At 37.8% G+C, this 23,539-nt stretch overlaps 2 long non-coding RNA genes, 1 other non-coding gene and 1 pseudogene across 4 annotated transcripts; 3 read left to right on the plus strand and 1 right to left on the minus strand.

Annotated features, from left to right (window-relative positions):
• Nucleotides 1-2,687: 2,687 nt before the first annotated feature.
• On the plus strand, nucleotides 2,688-11,498 carry LOC104592056 (uncharacterized). Its single transcript, XR_016083381.1, has 2 exons — nucleotides 2,688-2,827; nucleotides 10,978-11,498. It is a non-coding gene; the product is annotated as an uncharacterized LOC104592056 (transcript).
• LOC109114405 (pentatricopeptide repeat-containing protein At1g06140, mitochondrial pseudogene) lies at nucleotides 2,852-5,471 on the plus strand (annotated as a pseudogene). The gene has a single exon (XR_016083380.1). The product of XR_016083380.1 is annotated as a pentatricopeptide repeat-containing protein At1g06140, mitochondrial pseudogene (transcript).
• A 3,558-nt stretch (nucleotides 11,499-15,056) lies between the features above and the next one.
• LOC148801103 (uncharacterized) lies at nucleotides 15,057-16,784 on the plus strand. Its single transcript, XR_016083715.1, has 2 exons — nucleotides 15,057-15,350; nucleotides 15,642-16,784. It is a non-coding gene; the product is annotated as an uncharacterized LOC148801103 (long non-coding RNA).
• On the minus strand, nucleotides 15,497-18,349 carry LOC148801104 (uncharacterized). The gene is made up of 2 exons (XR_016083714.1): nucleotides 16,955-18,349; nucleotides 15,497-16,825 (listed from the first exon to the last, which is right to left on the minus strand). It is a non-coding gene; the product is annotated as an uncharacterized LOC148801104 (long non-coding RNA).
• Nucleotides 18,350-23,539: the final 5,190 nt, after the last annotated feature.

A 23,539-nucleotide genomic window follows, 5' to 3' on the forward strand; every position in this document is an offset into this window, starting at 1 on the left:
TACATTTCATCCAAACAGAAATTGGGAAAGGGAAGTGCTTGTTGTAGAAGCCGTAGGCTTCAATGGCTGTATTGGACATTCATTGAAATTTCTTTGTGGGAGGGAGAGATCTTCATTGACAAATACCTTTTCCGTGAAATTGAAACTTGAAATCAAGGATTTCGGGGCAGCCAAGCCAACAATTTGGGGTTTTGCTTTAGATCCGAAAGGGGAAAAGTCTTGAATATTGATTATCATTCTAGTTTGTCGCCAAAAGTAGATATTCCACTCATCTTTAAAAAAAAAAAAAAAAGAAATCATTCAATAAACTTTCGAAGGAGGTGAAATCCTCAAAGAGGTGTTGTATGAGATTCAAAGCTAAAGCTTCATCCAACATTGCTACCATGGTAGAGCTTGGTTTGAAGCTTTAAGAAGCTTTCGAAGGAGGCAAATTTGTCAAGGAAAATAAACTATTTCACAAATTTTGGAGGTTTGAAGAATAGAAGACCAAAGGTTGAGAGTGAGAGATTCATCCTTCTCTTTTTCAACAGAGGTGAAGAATATGACGAGAGAGAGAGAGAGAGAGAGAGAGTAAAACTTTAGTAAACCCTAGTTAAATCTAATAATGTTGACTCTAATGGGTCACTTGATGGATTGGTGTCAAAACTGTCCACTCTATATATATGTATGTTACAAATGCATACAAAATATAAGGTTTTGTACTCTACATATTTTTATTTGTACTCCTTCCAAATTGAGCCTTACACACTACATTACGTTGTTTTAAGTCATAGTTTTGCTTTTTTTTAATTAATTTGAATCATGGTTGAACCAGATGAAAGATGGTTTCATTTTCATGTCAATGTTAAGAATATGGGTTAAAAGGTTTTATACATGCCCCTAATTGGCTTGAATCAACAATGTAAACCAAATAAGGCATGGTTACCTTTTTTTAATTTATATTTAAAAAATTATTAATAGATGAAAATCCTAAATGAAAATCGAAGTTTTGTTCGATTTGATAGTAAATATGAGATAAGCAAAAACTTGAATTTCACATAATTTGTTAAGAACTTTCCCTCAACTTTCTACTAAGCATTTTGGTGCATTTCCTAAAAAACTAAATGCACATTGATATGAGAGAATAATGCAGAAAGGGTTGGACTAGATGAAAAAATTATTTAATTTTTAGGTCAATTTTAAGAATATGGGTTAAAAGTTTTCTTTTTTAAGGTATTTGGTGATACTCACCACTAATAACCCCCCTTTCCCTAAGTCAGTGGTTGCAGGAATCGAATCCATGTCTATGTTGGAATCATCCAGCTAACACACCAAACGAGTCACCCCTCGGTTGGGTTAATAGGTTGTATACGTACCCCTAATTGACCCTGAATCAATACTGTAAACCAAATAAGGCCTAGCTGTCTTTTTTTTATTATTTGAAAAATTATTAATAGATGAAATATACTAAAAGAAAATTTAAGTGTTGTTCGATTTGTTAAAAAATATGAGAGAAATAAAAACTTGAAATTCACGAAATTTGTTAAGAAGTTTCCTTAACTTTCCACGTTGAAGCATTTTAATTTGGTGCATTTCCTAAAAAAAAATAAATGCACGTTTATATAAGGGAATACCAATCAGGTTCTCATTTTTTTACTTTTTGACAAAGCAATTAGATATTCCTTATGAGACCTTTTTTTTACCAAAAAAGCTTTCCTTATGAGACCTTTTTTTACCAAGAAAAGCTACCCTTATGTTAATACCATTTTGACTAATTTGAACCAAATGGTTGAACTACTGACCCATTATTCAGATGAAAAGCCGGTTTCATTTTTAGGTTAATTTTAAAAAACATGGATAAAAAAAAGTTGTGTACGTATAGAAGCTCCCTTGTTGGCCTGAACTAATAGTATAAGCCTGAAGTCCCAAAAAGGAGAGTTGAAATTTTACTTTTGGAAAATAAATCAAATTGGGGAAAAAAATGAGATTAGAAGGGCTTTGGGTAGTAATTGATATGAAGAAAAATTTGGAACTACATGTATTCCAATACTTTGCTCCTACAACACTAATATTATTGCAAGGTAAAAAAATCCTATAATTCTCAAAACATAAAAAATAACAAAAATAGGCATGTATTTAATATGTTTTTCGTTTTTTGCTATTTTTAGTTTTTTTTGTATTTTATTCCTTGTTGTATTTCTTTTTTTGCAAGTATGCTTAACAAATGTGCATGTTTCTACTAAGGGTCCATTTGTTTCACGGAAATAAGGGTCTGAAATTGGAAATGGAATGGGCCATTCCAATTTTAACTGTTGAATTGGGTGGAATTGGAATCTCATTTTCATTATTGGTAGTATGACATTTCCCCATTTGAGGGAATGTCCATTTCTTCGGTTGGGAATGAAATTCTATTTCAGCTAATTTCAATTTCCATTCTGATTCTTGTATGAACTAAGCATAATATGGGAATAGTCCATTCTGATTCGGATTCAGATTTTGACTGTGAATCAAATGGACCCTAATATATATTTTGGCTGTATGGTACCTGTGGTTGCACCATAATACAATCCACTACGGATATACATTTAAGTGACTTATAGATATCTATCAAAAAAAAAAAAAAAGCTACTTATTATAGGCCGAAGCCCTCCCCGGGCCTGGCCCATGATCACCCCTGTTACCAAACAAGAGAATTCAATTTCCAGCCCCGTTTGACCGTTTCACCCCACTCAAGCGGAGCCAAATTGATTCAACTAGGAAAACCTTTTTCTATGCCTAACGTCGTCAAGGATGTCCGTCGGTAAAGACTAAGGAGACTGCTGCGCCTCAGCAAGCTATCGGAAGTGAGGTGAGACTCAACTTTCTCGTCCTCTCGTGAGTTTTGTGTTTGCCTTTCTGGTTGCTCACTTGCTCCCCATTAGCGTTGTTTCTTATTTCTGTTATATGCATTCCACTGCTGCTTGCCTCTTATCTGTGTAGTTTTATACAATAGCTCTGTGGTTTGATTTGGGTTTCGAAAAGGGATGGATAGGCTTCTAGCCATGTAAGGTGGTAACTCATTTGCTGTATTTCTGGGGTCTTATGTATTTTTGTTTTTAGGTGTCTTTGTTGTTCAGTAACAAGGTATTTACTCTGTTTCCATTTGTTTCCTAAATGGTCTTTGAGAAGATTCATTTCGGGGTTTCGTTTTCATGCCTTCTTCTGCATCTTCTCTTCATGGCTCTCGGTTTGTGCTCAAGAAGATGCCTTTGTTACCCCTTTCCTCCCATCCTTTGTCAACCTCGGCATCTATGGTCAAGGATGCTCAGTTCAAACAGCTACCTCCCATCCTGCACCATTTTCTTACCCTCTTGCAGGAGTTTTCAAGAAGCATTATCCATGTCAAGTCGATTCATGCTCAAATCATCACTAATTTTCTATCCTCAGATGAATTTGTGGCCACCAAATTAGTCAAAACATATTCTGATTTGGGTAGGTTATGTGATGCCCGCAAGGTATTTGATCGAATAACTGACCCCAAAGTCTTCCTATGGAATGCTATGATGGGTGGGTACCTCAGAAATGAACGATACATTGAAACCCTTGAATTATATCGGATAATGAGATCTCATGGTCTGCATACTGATAGTTGCACCTGTACTTTTGCGCTTAAGGCTTGTACAAGCTTGTCAAATGTTGAAATAGGAACGGAAATACTGAAAGAGGCTGCTGGTAATGGGTTGTCAAACGATCCCTTTTTTGGGAGTTCTATGATAAATTTCTTGGTGAAATGTGGAAACATAGATGAAGCTCAAAGAGTATTTAATGAAATACCCCAGAAAGATGTTGTTTGTTGGAATTCTATAATTGGGGGCTATGTACAGGTTGGTAGTTTTGATAGGGCTTTTGACCTGTTTTCCAAGATGCGACATTGTGGAATTAGACCGAGTGCAATAACCATGGTGAACTTAATTCATGCATGTGGAGGAACTGGAAATTTGGATATTGGGAAAAGCATTCATGCAAGTGTGAATTGTTTGGGGTTGAGTTGTGATATCTTGGTACTTACATCTTTGGTTGATATGTATAGCAAAATGGGTGATATTGAAAGTGCTCAGCAGGTTTTTAATAGGATGCCTTCAAGGAATTTGGTATCATGGAATGCCATGATTTCAGGATATGTGCAGAATGGATTGGTTTGTGAATCATTTGAACTCTTCTATAAGCTGATCTTAAGTGGTAGTGCCTTTGATTCTGCGACAATAGTTAGCCTCCTTCAGGCTTGTGCTCATATAGCCTGTTTGAATGGTGGGAAGATTCTCCATGCTTGTGCTTATAGAAGAGGTTTTGAATCAAATCTCATTGTGTTGACTGCTATTGTGGATTTGTACGTGAAATGTGGTGCTTTGAATTTGTCAACTTCTGTTTTTAATAGAATGAAGGGGAGAAATGTGATCTCTTGGACTGCAATGTTGGTAGGATTAGCACAGAATGGGCATGCAGAGGATGCATTAAAATTATTTGGTAAGATGCAAGAGGAGGGAGTTGCTGCAAATTCTGTTACTCTTGTTAGTTTAATTCATGCTTGTTCACATCTAGGCTCTTTGAAGAAAGGAAAGAGTGTGCATGCCCATTTACTCCGGTGCGGCTTTATATTTGATACAGTTAACTTGACAGCCCTGATCGATATGTATGCCAAGTGTGGAACCATAGAGTCTGCAGAGAGATTGTTCAACAATAGATCTTTGTCTAATGATATTGTGCTCTGGAATTCCATGATAACAACCTATGGCATACATGGTAATGGACATAATGCTATTAGAATCTACAACAAAATGAAAGAGGAGGGTCTTGTGCCAAACCATACTACTCTCATTTCTCTTCTATCTGCTTGTAGCCACTCAGGGCTAGTTGAAGAGGGGATAGCTATCTTTCATAGCATGAGTATAGATCATGGAGTTAAGCCGGGCGAGAAACATTATGCTTGCTTAGTGGATCTTCTCAGCCGAGCTGGTCGCCTTGAAGAAGCTGAGGCATTGATCAATCAAATGCCTTTTGCACCAAGTGATGCAGTGCTTGAGGCTTTGCTGAGTGGATGCCGGACTCACAAAAACATTGATATGGGTATCCGTACTGCAGATAAATTGCTTAGTTTAGATTCCATGGATCCTGGAATTTATGTTATGCTATCTAATATATATGCGGAAGGAAGGAGATGGGGTGAAGTAGACTATGTAAGGGGCATTATGAGGAAGAGAGGATTGAGGAAAACACCAGGATATAGTTTGATTGAAGTCTGTAACCAAGTCCATGCATTTTTTTCTGGTGATGATTCACATCCATTATGGGAAGAAATTCATTTGATGTTGGAGGGTTTAAGAATACAAATAGAGGCTTCATACTATGTTCCCCATGCTACTTTATATTAACATGATTGGAAATGCTAAGCCTATGAATTGTTCTGTTCTCACATCTTTGCTCATTTTAATGTGAAGAGCACTTTTGCCTTATTATATGGGGTTTTGGTGTTTCTTTTATCTGAAAAAGCCATGTGGTAAGTGGTAATGCATTCGTCTTATATTTGTATTCAGAATAATTTGTGTTTTTCCTTGATTTTTTAATTTCTGGGAAGCTGTAGCCTGTAGGATGAATTTCTTACCTTAGTTATCAAGGGGATACTAGGTAATAGGGTATGCCTTGTTGTCACCAAAGTGCTTAGGTGACACCTAAGCAAACGAGCTTTATTTATTGGGCATGATCCATGTTAGTATGTGTTATATTTTCAATTTCTTATTATTTCATATTTAACAATATTGATAGAATGCCAGCAGTCATGAATCTTGCATATTGGAATGCATTAAAGCATTAATGTCAAAAGGCTATATCATTTTCAATCATAAAGTTCAATGTTTTTTACATAATATAATCAATTATAGTCATCAAAGAATAAGACATTTAGGCTGCATTTGGAAGCAGTGTAAAATCTGGTTCAATGTAATTTTACACTCTGGCTCAGTTTTACAGCTGTTTGGTTGGAGTGTAAAATAAAAACAAATATTGATGTAAACAAGCTTTTCGATAGATTTTTACATCGAGAACCGATGAGTGTGATTCTCTCTTCCTTGGTGTCGTTGCTTCTTCGATGAGTGTGATTCTCTCTCTCTCTCTCTCTCTCTCTCTCTCCAAAAACAACTGTTGTGGCAGCCACCATGACCTCAGACATCCGACTGCGATCAGGATCACGACCTTAGTTGGTCAGTGGCCACCACGATGCGACATCCAGGATTCCGAGATGGAATCAGTCGGTCGGTGGTGAAAACCCAGACATGTCTTGGACAAGAGAGAAGCTTCTGCAACTACATGGTTTGGAGTAGCGGCAAAGAAGCTCCAGTTTTCAATCCCAAAACCAGAGTCTCAGTCTATAAGCCTAAATCCTATGAAGCTCTTGTCACATGTGCAGCATATTTTGATCCCAGAGCCAGATTTCGATCCCAAATTGACTTACCGTGGGTTTTCCTATTACCAGATTTTGTCTCTACGAAGCTCTTGTTCTTTCTCAGGTTTTCCCTTTTAATTTCTTGCAAATATTTAACACCGATTCATCATTCATCCACTGATTCATCAAGGAAAAATAGGGGTTCTTGTTCTACGATGAAAACAAAAGCATTTATCTCAGCAGAAACTTTTTAGGATTTTGAAAATCATGTTCAATGTTGGACATGGAAAAAAGAGGAGAGAGATTGAGCAATCGAAGATTTAAGCGACACTACCTTTTACATCGATCATCCAAACACACAAGAGTGTAAAAGGAGTATAAAGCCGGTTTGCTTTTTACACTCAGAAATCTGACCGTTGTAAAACTCCATCGGTGTAATTTTGTATTTACACCGCAAACAAACACAACCTTAACATCATGAATATTCATATTAGTAATAATTCAAACAAATAAGTAAACCAACAACTGAATAACATAGAATCCAAACAAAAATATTACGACATATATCTATAAAAAATATATTATGACATACTGATTGCAGCATGAAGTAATAGCATATCGAATCCAAGCAAGCAAGTATTGCAACAAGAATCCAAGCAAATAAGTAATGAAGAACATGCTTGTACATATACTAGTAAATGTGCATGTGTGTTGCACGTGGAAATTTTAGATAACAATAATAATTGTCCTTATTAGAATCCATATAACAAAGACAAGAATCAAAGTTGTTGAGTTATTTGGGCCATGAGGAGCATCTTATTTTATGGGCCATCCTTTCTTTATTTTATGTTGTTGGGCTTTAGTTGTAGTGGGCTTACTTGGTCCTTTCTGTAAAGAGACTGGGCCGAATGGGCCCTACCATCTTCTCTTGTAATATCTTTTATTTTATTGTTGGCTAATGGGCCTCTCTTAATGGGCCTGTTATTTCTCTTTGTTTAATCTCTTTATGTTACTGCCTAGCTGGCCGCCCACTTAAGGGCATACTTGTCATCACTCTATTTTTAATACTTCATAAAAGGGGTTAGAGGAGAAAGGAGAATATATTCGACTTCTTCTTCTCTTTCCTTCTCTTTTCGCCATCTTCTTCTCTTGTATTGCTGCTCTCACTTCTCTTCTTCCTTTCTTCTAATCTTCAAGTTTACACCTAAGATTTGAGGACTGATTTACATCTCTTTCTTTTCTTTATTCTTGCAGCTGCCCTCCTAAGGGTATGTACATTTAATTAATAATAGTTTGAATATATCAAAGTAGAGGGCTGGATAACAGCCATGGTTACTTCTTCTTAAAACCATTCTTTCTTCTTTCAACTGTTTTGAATCTTTCCACTTGACTTGTGTACTTATTTGAATAAAACTTGAGATTTGTGCTCTTCATTTTTCTACTTGGTACGAAAGCAGGTTCTTTCTTCTCTTGAATCCATACAGTACTAGGATCAGCAGCATAGTTGTCAAGACGACGCCTAGGCGACTAGGCGCTTTTCAAGGAGCGCCTCGCCCAAACACCAAGAAAAAATGTATTAGGCGCATGCTGTGGGGACTGAAACACATATATAGTATACAATATTTTATTAAATAAAAATAAATATATAATATATAATATTTTATTGGTTGGTTTTAGTTTTTATAATAGGATATGTTGCATGTTATCATTTTTTTGTTATGAGGAAAGTATAAACAAAATAATCTCAAGGGTTTTCATTCACTTTACAAAAGAATTGAATGAGGAAGAAGAGAGAACAGCCCTCCATCGTTCCGACACAATCCTTTAAGTCAAGGTGAGCTAATCAGTTTCCTCCTTCGTTTTGTTCTCTTTTTCCACTGATTTAAAACAGTGGTTACGCCCTATTGTTCTCCTCTTCCTTGTTGGACTAAAACCATTATTCTTTCCTGGTTTGAATCATATTATTGGACTAAAACAGGGGCTCCGCCGCCTTCTTTTGTTCTGAAATTTCATGCATGTTTTCAGCTCCTTTTCCCTCATTATTGTTCTCCTATTCCTTGTTGGACTAAAACCATTATTCTTTCCTGGTTTGAATCATATTATTGGACTAAAACAGGGGCTCCGCCGCCTTCTTTTGTTCTGAAATTTCATGCGTGTTTTCAACTCCTTTTCCCTCATTATTGGTGTCTGAAATTCTTCATAGTCTTCTTTTATTTGAGTATTTTTTTCACCAGCTTTTCTGGGTCTAGAACAGGGACTCCGCCCCCTTCTTTGTTCTTAGCTTCTTGCATTTTTCAGCCCTTTTTGTGTTCTCATCATTGGTGTCTGAAACAGGGGCAGAGCCCCTTCTATTCTTCTTCGTTTTTTTTTTTTCTTTTATTTTAATATTTTTCACCTTCTTTTTCTGGGTCTAGAACAGGGGCTCCACCCCTTACTTCTTCATTTTCTTCTTTTATTTTAGCAATTGTTCTCATCAAGCAACACTGCATGAAACACAAGCACAAAAGTAAGTGCAGAATACATAAAACCAAAAAAATTAGTACAAAAGGGGTAGAAATCCATCGGCTTCTTATTTTTAAATTCCATCGCCTAGGCGAGGGCTAGGCACCCGCTTAGGTGCCTGGGCGCCCCATGGTCACCTAGCCTCGCCTTGGCGCCGTGAAAACTATGATCAGCAGTGTGTATGGAGAACTAAGTTGCTAATCATCTCTCTTATTGCTCTCGCCTGGTTGGGAGAGGATTCAGGAGACTTTTCATTGTGGTCAGAAGAAGTTCCTGGAGAACATTGCCCTAGATATGAACCAAAGAGAAATGTCTTGTTTTTTTAATGCAGCACTTGGAGGTGGTTTGAGGCTGGTGCTTAGGGTTTCCTAGGAGTATTTTTATAAACCACATTGAGATCGACAACCTTTGGAGATTCATCTGAAACCACTAGTTGGAGTGGCTGAACTTTCTCCAGTTTATCACAGAATCCAGGGTTGGTGAAACCCTATTAACTTGTGTTGATTGATCTGACTGTAGGTAGGTTGTTCTAAGGTTGGTATACCTTTATTTTGTTTACAATGATTCTGTTGGTGAATAATTGAATCAATGTAGTAATCTAGATTTGATTCACAGCAGAATATGGAGTCTAGAGTTGGTCTAGTAAGGATTGTAGAGAATTTTTTTTCAATGTGGTGACTGCAATTAAATTGCATGGCAGTAATTACTTGGAATGGACTCAATTAGTATGCTTTTGTGTTTGTAGCCGTGGCAAACTAGGCTATGTTATTGGTTGCGCAAAGAAACTAGAGGTCTTAGATCCCACTTGCAAGAAGTAGATGCGGGAGAATTACATGGTTATCTCATGCTTGTGAACTCTATGCACACCAGCAAAAGTTAAAGTTATTTATGGATGAATTCAACCAAAGAAGTGTGGAATAATGTGGCTGAAATGTATTCTTAGAAGATGAACATTGCTAGAGCCTAAAAGTTGAGAAATGAAGTCAATAATTTGACAGTGGGAGAAACTATTAGCATTGTACTAATCAAGTTTAAAGTCCTTATGGAAGGAGATTGATTGCTTGGTGACGACTTTCGAAAAAGTTCTGGGGATTCTGCTAGACACAGAAAGTTGGTGGAGAGAAATAAGATCTTCGAGTTGTTAACATGACTCAACTAGTCAACTCTAAGTATGATATTACAGGGCAGAATATATTTAGCTAAGGATGATGCGACTTTGTCTTATGCATATTCTTTGATTTGATCCTAGAACATCATGTGAAAGACAATCACTCTTACCATTGGGCCATGTCAAACCAAGCTACTAAAAAGTTGGTTTTAACTTTTAAGCCATATTTTCATAAAACGAAAGGTGTTACAAGGTTAATGGGTTGGGTTGGGTTAAGGTCAGTTTGGGTTGAAAGTCTAAACCTAACCCTCCCAATTAGCATCCCTAAAGAATGCGTCCAACTCTTCAATGCTTGCTGCTTGTGGATTGTGCCCTCTGTTTAGAGCTCAGTTGAAGTAGTGACAAGAATCCATGGATGATTTCTGAAACCTTAGTATTTCTGTTCACACATGCCGGAATGACTTCATAAATAACTTAAGGCTCAGTTTGGAAAGAGTACAGATACAAATGTTTACAGTGCAAATACATACAAAATACAAGGTTTTGTGCTCTACATATTTGTATTTGCACTCCTTCCAAACTGAGCCTAAATTACTAAGAAGCCTTCTAAAAGTTGATTTTTTGACCCGTTACAAGTTTGACAAAAATTTCTATTTTCTAACAAGAAACGACTTCTAAATAAATCCTAAAAATACTAAAACTCTAATTCAAAACTTGTTACAGACTCATCTGTTGTTTTGCAAAATGGCCATAGTATCAGGCAATTTTGGTATTGGTCAATAGATTATTGGATAACCTATCTAATGAACCCAAAATTAAATGAAAGGGGCAACTTTTGACCCTTCAAAACCTATTTCCTTCTTGGGTAATTAACCTGGAAAAGACAAATTAATTTTTGACAAATGGAGTCATGTAGCAGTATTTGGTGACCAGAAATCTTAATAACTTAATGATATTAATCTATGGATATCAGGGAGCTTGGCAGAGGAGGGTCAGTGAAACAATGGCCTCAAGAGGAGTCAATGCCTTGGCTTCAAGAGCAAGTAGAATCAAGCACAAGTTGCAATCTGCTTTGGAAGCAAGTGTGCTGGAGGTTGAGGATGTTTCTTACCAGCATGCAGGCCATGCGGCTGTTAAGGGAAGTACAAATGAAACACATTTTAATGTGAAGATTGTATCACCAAAATTTCGTGGGCAAAGCTTGGTGAAACGCCATAGGATGGTATATGATCTATTGTCTGAAGAGCTTCAATCCGGATTGCATGCACTTTCAATTGTGGCAAAGACTCCACAAGAAGCTGGGGGAAGCTAAGTGGTTGGTTATATATACCTCAGGACATTATAAGACCTAAATTAAGTTTGGTTGTTAATGACCTACAATAATAGATTGTACTCTTTTCAATGAAGTATCAGATGCAAATGTTCTACTTTATAGTATGGATGTTATTATGATCTCCTGTTAGTAATCCCATGCATTAATTTGTGTGCTATCAATCTTGAGTCTCCATTTAGTTGGGTATCTTGTTGATGGGCCACAGAGAAACCATTCCAAATGTAATTGCACCCTGTTACCCTTTGACCATTGTGCATAGGACTAAATACACCAAAGAGTAAATCAACCTTTACATTGTTTTAATGCGGCCCACAATACATGTTTGCATGTACTGGTTGGAGGGTAAATAGTGTTATGATCTCATTAGGACTCACCTTTGCCATTATACTATATGTTTAATTCCACTGGTCTATCATTTTTTTTCCATCAAGGAGGATAAATATTGGACTTTAGCTAGCTTTTAATAACAATACAATGAAGTGGTTGATGTCCTGATGTTAATGTATGAACAATGGGTCTGATGTAGATCTTGAATAAATTCCTCTGGTGCACTTCTGTTGCGCCTGTAAGGCTGAGATATTTCCGGGGAGGGGTTTTAATGAGTTAGCAAAATAGCAAGTACATCTTAACAACGTGGATGGAGTTTTCCCTTTATGCTATGTTTGGTTTGAAGGAAAACGTAGGGAAAGGAAGGGAAATGTAGGGAAACCTATACAAGGTTTGTAATGGTTTCCTATATTTCCCTACATTTCCCTACTTTTTCCTTTAAACCAAACACATCAAATATAGGTTCAAGAGAACAGTGGTTGGGCCAAGGGACCTGGATCTGGAAGGAAAAAAAAGAAAGAGAACGAGAAAATGGCAAATACTAAGTGCAACCACGAAAACCGGCTGTATAGTAAAGTGAAATCCATATTAACAACCAATCATCCCCATGAATTTGGTAAATTACTTCCATGGTTTTTAAAAGATGGGTTTGGCTTTACCATGCAGTCGGTTACTGTAGCTGCACCTTAGTGTAAACATTAATTTGTCAGACCGTTTTGAGAGTATTTTTGAAAAGAAAATAAGGCCCCATTTTGTTCGCGAGAATAGGGGTCTTAATTGGAATGGGATATTCCGATCTCAACTGTTTGATTGAGTGGAATTGAAATCTCATTCTCATTCTTGTTGGAATGGCATTTTCCCATTTGAGGGAATGGCTATTCCTTGTCCCTCTCTTGGGAATGAAATTCTGTTCCTGCTAATTTCAATTTCCATTCCCATTCCTGTTTAAATCAAACATACTATGGGAATTGGCTATTCTTATTCCAATTTCAGAGGATTCCGATTCTGATTCCAATAGCAAATCAAACGGACCCTAAAAAAATCTGTCCTTATAATATAGTTATTTATTTATTTATAATTTATTGTATAAAATGAATTGGTTTTGACCCATGAAAACTTATTCTCTTCTTCTTTCTCAAAATTTTGCAGTTTTTTTCAATTAAAAAAAACAAAAACAAACAGCAAACATGGGGTTAGGGCTGCTTATAATCACCCACAACCAATTCAATTTTCTTTTTAATAAGAAAATAAATCTAATCACTGCTTGACATCTTTTAACACCATTACGGTGCTTCACGTGGGTTTTATATATGGTTTTTGTGAATATTGTGTTTTTTGTCAATTTTTTGAAAAATAAAATATAAGAATCAAATATGGGCGGGGGACCTTTTTAAACTTACAATCAATTTAGTTTCTTAAGGCTGCATTTGGAAATGATGCAAATAGAGCGTAAATCTTGGTTTAGGGTAAATTTGCACTCTGATTCACTTTTGCTTGTGTTTGATAATATTCCATGTGGCAAAATGAGCTTACTTTTTAGGGTATTTTTATAGTGATTTATTATAAAGTACGTGGAATCATGGGGGAGAACAATACAGTTAATTTATTTATTTATTGGGTGCAGGGGGGTTCTCTTGGTGGAGGGGTTGCCTCCATGAATTTTATTAATAATGTCAAAAAAGGCCTACCAGGGGAGGGGACGGAAAAGCCTTACCTCTTTGAAAATCTATATACAAAGGGTCATCAGTTCATAAGCAATAAGCCAAAACAAAAAGGAAAAAAGCTCATAAGCAATACATTAATAAAAGGTCTGATGTCACCTAAAAATAAGTTGGCCATCACATCAATTGCCATCCATATTGCCTTACGGGAAATTATGAATAAATGTTTTCAAAATTACATTATTTTTACTTGTTTTTATTTTCAAAAAACAAAATCAACCATCTCTCTTTATATATATAGGGCCAATTGATGTGCATTTGTCAAATGGAATCTTTTTTTATATAACCTAAATAAAGAAATCTTATAATCTTTTCCATGATGCCATTGAATAAAAAAAACCATAATTTGTCCTTTCTCCTTTTCCTTTTTCATATTTGATATTAAACATGTAATTATTTACAATGGTGCCATGACTAATTATTTACAATGATGCTATTAAACTTCTACCTTTTTCATATTTGTTAAAAATTGTTTGTATCTCTCATTTTATTTACAATCAGGCTGTATTGGGTCATGCCATGTGGGTTGTGTTTCCCTCCCTTGGAATACTTTAGGGGATCAGCCCGGTATAGCCCTCAACTCGAGCCTGTGCAGGCCTGTGTCGTGTCGTGGGCTGGGACTAGTCTGCAAGCCAAGTCTTAGGCTAGGCTGGGCCATAAATCGGGTTATTCCATGTTTTTTAAAAATTTGAAAAAAATAATAAAAATGTTAACATAAATGAAAAAATAGATAAAAAATAAAAAAAACATCTTAAAATTTTATTTTATATGAATTTTGATGTATATAATTGTTTATGTATGCAATAATAAAATGAAATAATATAATAAAATTGAAAATAAAATTATATATTATATAATTATTGTATATAATATACAACCCGAGCCTGCGTGGGCCAAGTCTTAGGCTTGGCCACAAACTAGACTAAGCCATTTTTTTTAAATCTTGAAAAAATAATGATAATTTTAACATAAATTAAAATAAACAGACCAAAAAAATTAAAAAAAAATCTTAAAATTTTATTTTATTTGAATTTTGATATGTACAATTGTTTATATATGCAATAATAAAATTGAAAATAAAATTATATATATTAATATATCACAGTAATTATTGTATATAATATACAATTCGAACCTACGCAAGCCCGTGCAATGCCACGGGCCAAGTCTTAGGCCAAGCTAGGCCATGAACCGGGCTAAGCCATATTTTTAAAAAATTAAAAAAAAATAATGAAAATTTTAAAGAAAATCTTAAAATTTTATTTTAGCTCGAACTTGCATGGGCCCGTGTCATAAATTAACATCAAAAGATGGGGAAAAGCGAGAATGGGATACACCATTCTCTATTTAAATCTTGCATTGATGTGATAAATGAATAAAAAAAAGATAAACCAATAAGATAAAAAGATGGGGAAAGCGAGAATGAAGCATGCATAGATGAAGGAAAACCTCCCACTAGTGAAGAGTATTTATTTGAGTTTACAAATGAACCCTTTTCTTACAAAATAGTATTGTTCGAAATAGAGAGAATTATAAGAAATTAAGAAGAAAGAAACAGTTGTATTTGAATAAAATTCAGTTACTACAATGGAATGGAAGGGAAGGTAATTCATAATTTTTTAAGGGATAAGGACTTAAACCTCCCTTGAGCTTTCTCATAAATACTAACATCTCCCTTCTATTTTCTTTCTAAAAGGACTTAAACCTCCCCTATTAGTAGACAGTGCCGTTAAATTTGACAGAATCGATGGAAGGAATTTCTTACCATTCATTTATTTTTCAAAATTTTAAAATGAACCACTGAAGCAAGAATATGTTTTGGTTAAAACCTCATCAATAAACGTGTACAAGTTAAAACCTTCTAAGAGTATGCATCTTTGTTGCTGCTTCCTGCTTGTACAAAATCTCTTGAGGTTTTTCCTTAATGGTTGAAGCTATGTTTTCATGGAGTCCACGCGTAGGCAGGTAAAGAAATGCAATTCCATTATCCATTCAACCTAACAAAATATCTACATGTTTTTTTTCATTTTTGGCTTTACTCAATACTTCATTTTGATTGGTTCATAATCGATGAAGTTCAAATCCTGATCACTGTTGCTTGTTGGTAAAAATTTGGATTAATTTCTTGAATTTAGGACAAGAAACATTACAAAATAGAATCTTTGATGGTAATCGAAGTGTCATATTTGCCCATCACTATTTATCAAATTTCATCCCCTATTTCACCGTCCGCCTCTACTCTCTCTCCATTCTCAGATCCTTGTGGATCGAGCTGCGATAAATAGTCCCCAGATGCCGAATCGTCTGGGTCAGGGTCTTGGATTCGACGCCGCTGCCAGGAGTTGCAACAGCGATGACCAAGAAAACAAAACAAAGAAGAGGGTTTGATTGCAAAGAAGACGATGAGTAACCGGGTTCGCTTCATTGGTTCCCCATAGGGGTTCGCTTGAGGACAGACGCTTGATTGGAAAGAAGACTAAGAAGAGGGTGCGCTTTAGGACAGGGGACAACAGTTCGATTGCATAGAAGACGAAGAAGAGGAGAGAGAGCCCTGTTCGGTTTGTTCGATTGTAGAGAAGACGAATGTAGCAGCGAGGTGAGGTGGGGGAGGGAGGGTTTGACGGCGACAACTGCTGTGTTGTAGTACCTCATCACCGGCGACAACTGTAAGCACCTCATCGATTGAATCAGAGGTGCAGCGGCGAGGTGAGGTGGGGGAACATTTCATCAACATCGAAGGAGTACTATCCAAAGACCTCTTAATCTCTGCTATTCGCCATTAGATCAGGCTCCTGTTTCTTCGCCCACATCAGATCGGGCTCTAGATTTCAGTTTGAAGGTCGTTGGACGATCCGCCATCAGATTAGGCTCCCATTTCTTCGCCCACATCAGATCATGCTCCATATTTTAGTTTGAGCCTTGTCTTTGTCGGAGCCCTGTCTTTGTGCAAACGGAGGTGGTGGTGGTTCCGGCCGAGGCTCCATCCATGCACAGGCGGGGCCCTGTCTTTGCTTGAGGTTTTTCCACCTGTCTTCATCGGAGAGCAGGACGACCTCAGCTGGAGGAGAACTAACATCTGGTGAAGGAGCCAAGATGAATCATGCCTTTCACTTACAGGGGCGACACGCCGATGGTGAAGCAGGTGGTGAAATTTTTGAAGTTGAACAAGGCAGTCATCATCTTGCAGTGGTGATACGCCAACCGAAAGGTGGTAATCATCTGATTGCCATGGCCATCTCGTTCAATTGGTAGCTTCGATGTGTCTGGTATGCAGATGCCGGTGCCACCGGCGACAGGCACCTCATCGGCTGAACCAAAGATGCAGCGGCGAGGTGAGGTGGGGAGCTTGCAATCGAACAGGGATGAAGGGGACGAAGGGAAGAGAGAGAGAACGAAGGGGAGGAAGAGAGAAAGAGAGGGAGGGAGCCCTTCACCGGTGGCTGCCGTCGCCTGCAATGGCTATGCCGAGAGGGAGAGAGAACGAAGGGCTTGTCGCAGGCACAACCGTCGTTCTCTCTCCCTCTCGGCACAACCGTCGCAGGCGACGGCAGCCACCGGCGAGGTTCAACCTGTGCCACCCACTGCTTGGGCTCTTCTTCCTCCATGAAAATAACTGACTCAGTTCGGCAGCCACCGGCGAGGTTCAACGTGCTTCGAACAAGCTATACACGTCAGCATTTTGGGTCTCACCGATTGTTATCAACCGGATCTTTGTCGTAAACAGGGAACCAACACAAATATCTTTAAAGGGTGGTTGGGAGCTTCCTATGGTAGCGGTGGAAGCACAGTGGCAGTGCTCTGTTTCCAAGATAATTATTATAAAGACCCACAAGGGGAAGAAGAAGATAGAGGGATGGGTGGAGAGAGAAAGAGAGAGATGATCGAAGGTGAAGGATGGTTTGTAACGATGGGAGAGGAGAAGGGTCCTCGTCTAAGGAAAAAAAAAAAAAGACATGCACAGAAGTTTGAAATTTTCAATTTTCCCGAAGCATTGGAAATCGTGATCACCAAACTTTTGTAGTGGCCACTGCAACCGCTGCAACTTAAAATAATTACCACTCATATGTAAACGGAGTGTGGCAGAAAATTAACGATAAGGGTGGATTTAGACAGTCGTTAATTTCGTGAACAGTAGAAAACTTAAGGGTACTACTATAAGATAATATCTGAATAGTAAGAGTAAAGTTTGTTAATTTCGTGAATAGTAGGGGTAATTTAATAGATTTATCTCCTTTATTTTTTTTTTGTTAGAATGGGATGTCCATTCCATTAGAACAGTTGGACTGTCTGACCCGAGAACCAGACCCCTGACTGGTTCATTATGCATGTCGATTTTAAAAACCTTGCTGCAAAGGGAGCCCACACAGCTGTGCAAGCAATCTTTGTAAAAGCTGGTGTGCTAAGATTCATGATCTATGCTTGACCAACATGCAACTATTCATTCTTCACAAGGTAACCAATTTGTTGTTGTCAACTGATGGAGGACAACGAGAACAGCAAGCTGATTGTTCTTCCCATGGTAAAGCCCTTCCAATACCATCTCTTGTTCATTTTTCACATTACTCTTACCATTTTCTTTACCAATTCATTGTATGAAATAGTATACTGGAGGTGAGAGAGTCACAAATTCATCTAGAGGACAAAATTAGGTTTTTGAAAGATTTTAACGTCATTTAATGTCACATATGAACGGATTGGATTGGTGGGGGAGGTTTTTATGTGATGACATCATATCTTAGAAGGGAAGTCTTAGTCCAATTTGAAATGAGAGGAGATGTTCTAGTATTTGGGAGGAATCTTAGAGTAGGTTTAAGTCTTTTACTCTTTTGAGGGGGTAGGTGTTGGATAGTTTTTATATGCCCTTAGCTTCAATCTGTTGTGATGTACTTTGATATTTAATGTAAATAAATAAAGTACATGTTTGATTCATGTTGTATGGTATACTTCTATGTAAGACCCTAAAACTGGACATTTAATGAGACTTGTGTTGGTTTTAAATGTTTACAGTCGTTGGATAAGTTTGGGAAGATTTATCCTGCCAAGACTAACACTAGTGTGCTGCCAAGTTGGGGTGGCTTGTCTCAGCCGCCAGGGTGAGACCCAAGGCACATGTAGTGTGAGATTATTTGAACCCTTGAACCGGACCAGATTTTCAGTATTGCCCTGGACTTTGGAGATTGATGGGCAAAACTGAAAAGTTGCACCTGACCCCTAGACCCGATTATGGTACTGCACTAGGTGTCGGATTGGGCTGTCTTTGATATGCCAATCAGTGAGATCCTTAGCGGGAGTCAAAACCTAGGTAAGTTGGGACAGTCTGAGAATTCATCTAAGTGGGTAATCATAATGACGGGATCAACCCCTTTGTCGGACAAAGGTAATGATCGGGGATGCACTCTCTCTGATGGAAACCAAACTGTCGTCAGTTGATTTCAATCGTTGGAATTTTGTTTTGCAAAATTTATATATATGATATGGTTTCAAAATGTTTGCAAATGGTTTTAATTTACGGGATCTATGTGAATAGAGAGTGCAACACTGTTCCTAGTAGTCGAGGGAGATGTCCTCTCTTGTCAGCCAGTGCTTGATCATTATGGGCTGAGAGGTTAAGTGTAAGGCCATTTGGGATAATACCTGATGGGCTAATCTTGCACCTGCCCACAGTCCCTGGGTTTTTATAAGATGGCTTGGCCTAGGGACCACTTAGTGTAAGTGTTGGGCCCGTAAGGTCCATGTGATGGGCTCAAGGGATTCACTGGGCTCTCCAGTGAATTCGGCCAGGCCTTGTAACAAAGGCTGGGCCGAACCCATGTGGCTGGTGTGTAGATCAATGTTTAGGTCCCACGCCATACAAAGAAGCCCAACTGGGCAGCAGTTTGGAAGACTTTTGAGCACTTGATTCTTATTGGGCCTAAAGCCCATTTCGAACTGGGTTGATTTGATCAGTCATTAACAAGGGGCGGATCTGAGATTATGATGAGCCCAAGAAGCTTATCTAATCTGCAGTTAAGATTAAGAAGAGTCATAATCCAAATACAGATTTGGATAAGGGCAACTTATGATATGATCAGGAGGCTTTCTTAATCATTAAGCAACTGGAGAAAACGCTATTGTTCGAATTACAAGAATTCGAACCCTAGGGAACACAATACACCCTGCAGTTTTGAGATAGGATCTCAGAAACCCTAGAGAAAGAAAATAGCAGTTCACCATCTTCTTCTCTAGCCTTTCTCCTTCAACAGCCGCCACCTATTGAAGTTCGATTTTCTCTGGCAGAGAAAGATCAATAAAAGTTCTTGATATCAGTATTTGTGAAAAGGCTGATCTGTGTTCGGTGCTCATTGCCTCCAAAGGATTATTGTGAAGGATTCGGTGTGTAGGACGCACTTTGTTGGTTCTGTTTCACAGTTGTTGTGTCATCTTCAACAGGAGTAAATCTTGGTGTCTTCTTTGAACATGAACACCAACTTTGGGAGATATTATTTCTCTGGATCAGGTATAATCCTTACATTATCTTTTTGGTTCGATTATGGTTCAAGTAGGATCCTTGAATCTTGATTCTAAAATCAGGGAATGCGATTCCCAGTTGAAAGGTAAGTAGAAAATTTTTGAAATTCACCCACCATTCCGCATGATTTTTGGCGTCCATTCGATGGATTGTACCATCCCTTTCAGTAGGATGCCACACTCACTTTTTTTGTGAATGGATAGACCTATATTTGTAAGTGGGAACAATTAGGGTGCCACTTGTCTTAAAAGAAGATTATGCATTTGTTTGGCATCGATGTCGTTACTCTAGAAAATGGTGACATATCAGTGCTACATTAGAAAAAACGGTGCTCTAGGAAACGTCACTATGTTTGAAACCATTTTTTCCGCTCCAATCCACACCTTGATTGTTTGGAGCAATGCCAAATTAGATATTTTCTCAGATTGGAGCTCATTGCTGCCAATGAGGACATGGTGTGGCAATGATGTGGACTTCCTATAATGGGTATCGATGCTGAAAACAGATATGGAACACTAGTACCAAACAGAAGGTGTTGTTGTTGCTCTAAGAAACGTCCTACCTGGCAGCAACATTTCCAAACAAAAAAATACACCATTTTTCTAAGAAAACAATGCTTCCAACCCACAAATCAACAACACCGTTTTCTGTATCTGCAACATAGATGCCAAACATATACTATAGTACGAGGGTTTTGTTTTAAGGGCCTTCTACAAAAATAAATAAATTTGATAGATTAATTGCAAAAGCAGTGAAAATGACAAAAAAATAATTTTTTGGACCAATTTGCCCTTTTAATTCTGCAATTGGAAATTTGAAAACGCAGCCATTCAACGTCTCCTTCCTTTGAACACCACCACCAATAGCAGCAAATTAAGATCTCTTTCCCAATTTTCTCTATCCCTCTCTTCCTCTTCATCTTCCCCCATTTTGTAAAACATTATTTTCTTTATCTTTTCCCTCATCCTTTGTTGGCTTTCCACTAACATGACTTTAATAGTGGCGGCAACGAATCAAATTCCAATTCAGTTTCAGTGTAAATGGCCTTTATTTTTGCATAACTCTTATGAATCTTATAAAAGGGAATTATTTATTGATGAAAGGGTAATTGTTGGAAAACTCACCATGACTTTTCAGCATTTCTCTTAAACCCACCATAACTTTTCAAAACATTTAAGACTCACCATGTCAATGAATTTTTATTTTCCAGCACCATTAATATTCACTAACATAAGTTGTCCATGTCAACATATATACAATTCACATGACCAAATTGCCCCTGACTGGCGAATTAGAAAAAAAAATATACTCATTTAGGGTCTCTCTTTGCCGATCTTCACTCTTCCTCTGTTGCTCATAACTTCCTGCATGCCCTTATGGGTAAGTACAATCTTGGGGTTGGGAATCCGACCATAAGCACTCTCATCAACGTTGCCTTGGCTCTGCCGATGCCATACTAGAATGATATGTCGAGGATGAACGTGTTGGGGTTAGCAGATTAGTCTTGTCGGGGTAACAAGCTGACCCATTAAGCGAAGCAACTTGGGCTGCTCTAGACCGTCAAAAGGTGTCCTCACAAAAGTGAATAAGAAAAGAATGGAACAATTTCAGGTGTGAAGTAGGGAGAGATGAGAGGGAAAGTAGTAGGGCAGGGCAGATGACATGTATAGGCGTAATGGTTGCCATTAACGCAATTGAGAAGTGGAAATGATAAAATATGGCAAGGTGGGTGGTGGGTAAGCGAAAATGATGAAGTCATTTGTAGTCCAGCTGCAGCATTAAGAAAACAAAAATAATGGCGGTTAACGTATTTGTTTGTTATTCAATAACTTTGGTTCTCAGTCTGGTGAGAAAGAGAGGCAGAGAGCAATTCAATGAATGATGTAGTCTTAAGAGCAAACGAACGGGCTGAGTTTTGTACGATTTTATCAATCATCGTTACATAAACTATGCAAAGGATGGACCCTCCTCCTAAGTAAGACAAAGGAATTAGAGAAAGATTCATTGTACCATCCGCGTGGGTTCTAATCTACCACCTATGCATTCAATGTACTCAACCTCTCCCATTGCCAGCAATTATCAATTAATTTGTTTAGAGGATTCGTTGTTCAATTATCAATTGCTCCCATTCAATCTTCATATGACGCCATGCTAGATCGTAATGAAAGAAAATGGGCAAAAATGAAGAGTGAACCAGATAAAAGAACATGGAAATCCCAAGTTATAAAATCAGATAAAACAAAGCCTTACTTCATGAGGATTCAGATTTCAGAAGAGATCGTACACATCAAGGAGGAGAGAAGGTTGGGTTGAGGTTGATTTCTCATTTCATTTGAAGGAGGAGAGAAAGAGGAAGCGAGGGTTTTGAATCCTTAACTTCTATGGCATCAACTGCTATTTTCTCCTCTTTGCGAAGAAGAAGAACATTGTCATATGAGGCTTTCTTGTCTCCGGTCAAGCTCAACAACATCGGGCTGGTTCAGATGATCTCCATTGTTGCTAATGAGTTGATCTCGTCCTTTTTGCATCGAGTGTTTCCCTTCCAACGAGAGAATTCTAGGTCGCTGATTTGGAAGATAGAGGTCTTTGTCGTCCTCTTTGATTTCCTTAGGGATTTTGGCTCGACTCTTTCGTCTACTGTTGTTCTTTGTCTGAAGGAGCTTTATCTTCTCATTTATTGGCCAAAGACTCTTCTAGATTACTGCTCACAATCGAGCCGATTGTGGCTTCTCCTACAAAATTCCTCGATTTCTGGCCACTTCCATGACCTCAACCAAGAAATCTCCACGCTTCTTGATGTTTTGCCGCTGAAAGAGCTTGGTCTAACTCCCAACGTTAGAGAGCATTTAGAGCTTATGGGGAAGCAAAGCAAGCACGAAGAGCCAAGTTATTTGTCAATCAACATGATGAAAATCTCAGACTCCACCTCTACTCTTTCCTTATTCGAGTAGGGACGAATACTTTATGCTGCAGAACTTCAAACATTCTTTATCAAAAAATTGGGGATTGAAGAGGCAAAAATTTCTAAAGCCGAGATTGAGTTTATAGAGGAGCACATTTACAATAACGAAGGGGATGTTGAGCCAACTGTACCGGTACTCAATGGCTTTCTCGTGCTCAATAGATGTTGAGGAAGAAAAAGAAGTGGGTATTGGGAATCAAAATAAATATATATGTGTATATTATATGAAGGGAAAAATGATAATATATTAACAACCATTACTCCGTTTAACGAGACAGGATCTGCTCCTCCCACTTGCGCGCCTCACATGCATATCCACCGTGCATTGGGAATATCCCATGAATAATACCTAATATTCACAGGAGATGCTCCCAATGCATGGTAGGATGTGCGTGTGAGGCGCCAGGTGTGAGGAGCAAATCCTGTCTCCCGTTTAATGTTAAGACATGGTGAGTTTTAGATGTTTTGAAAAGTTATGGTGGATTTAAGAAAAATGCTGAAAAGTCATTGTGAGTTTTGGATAATTACCCTTGATAAAAAATAAAGAGGTTGGGTTGTGTGGTAGTTAAAGGGTTTTACATCATTCCAATTTAGAGTAGTGAGGCAACTAGCCACCAGGAGGGAGTAGTGTTTGGTTCTATGTACTTTATTTGCTTCTAAAACCGAGAAAGGTAATGATTACAA

The sequence above is a fragment of the Nelumbo nucifera genome, chromosome 3, assembly GCF_055504915.1.
Source record: "Nelumbo nucifera cultivar China Antique chromosome 3, China Antique-T2T, whole genome shotgun sequence".
Classification (NCBI taxonomy): domain Eukaryota; kingdom Viridiplantae; phylum Streptophyta; class Magnoliopsida; order Proteales; family Nelumbonaceae; genus Nelumbo; species Nelumbo nucifera.